Here is a 1,049-nt window from a genome sequence, read left to right as displayed (position 1 = left end):
ACCTGGGTCCATAGAACAATGCCTAATGCCTGGGTGGGGCAGGGTTGGAGCCTGTGTCTGCAAAAGTGACCCTGAATCCTGGGTCTATGGAGGTCAACCTAGAACTGGGATGAACCTTGGGCCTGAGTACAGTGGTACCAGTCTTACAGTGGGACAAGTCTGGCATCTGACTCCATGGGGATGAACCTCATATTGAGTCACTGGGAATGAGTCTAATGCTGGGGTCTACTGGGGCAAGTCTAGAACCTGGGTCCATGGAGGCCATCCTGGTGCCTAAGACTACGAGGGGAGGCCTGGAGCCTGGGTCCACAAGTACAAACTGGGTCCTAGGTCCACAAGGACTAACCCTGGTGCCTGGGTCCTATGGGGCAGGCTTGGATCCTGTGTCTGCAAAAGTGACCCTGAATCCAGGGTCCACAGAGGTCAACCTGGACCAAGGGTGAGCTTTGGGCCTGGGTACACTGGGACTTGGCAATTGGACAGCTTTGGCATCTGATTCCCTAGGGATGAGACTGGTACTGAGTCCTTAGAACTGGGCCTGATGCTGGGGTCTCTTGGGGCAAGCATCCTATGTCCATGGTGGCAGTCTTGGTGTCTTGGTGCCCGAGATCATGAGGACAAGCTTGGAGCCTTAGTCCACAGGGACAGCCTGGGTCCTGGGTTCAGAGTGACCAGAGTGACCAACCTGGGATCAGAGTTCACAGGAGCTGGTGTGGCATTGGGTCTGGCCTGGAGCTGGAGCTGCAGGGGTCGGCCTTGTTCCTGGGGCTATGGCTCTGTCCTGGCACTAGAGCAAGCCTGGAGTGTCAGGGGACAGTCTAATGCTGAGATTCATTCTGGTGGGCCTGATGTGATGGTTCCGTTCCTTTCCCTATGCAGATAGTATCTTTCTCTGTACTTTGCTGCCTGGGCTTGTGGGAGGGGTGAAAAGAGCAATGTATAACTGACCTCCCTACTCTCTTCAATGTATCTTTTCTTATTTCTGTGCTCCACACAGGTTCTGTAATATCTCACCTGGATACCATAGTTTTTGTGAAGGTAGTTTTGTG

The sequence above is a fragment of the Papio anubis genome, chromosome 6, assembly GCF_008728515.1.
Source record: "Papio anubis isolate 15944 chromosome 6, Panubis1.0, whole genome shotgun sequence".
NCBI classification, from domain to species: domain Eukaryota; kingdom Metazoa; phylum Chordata; class Mammalia; order Primates; family Cercopithecidae; genus Papio; species Papio anubis.
This window is presented reverse-complemented; position numbering follows the sequence as displayed.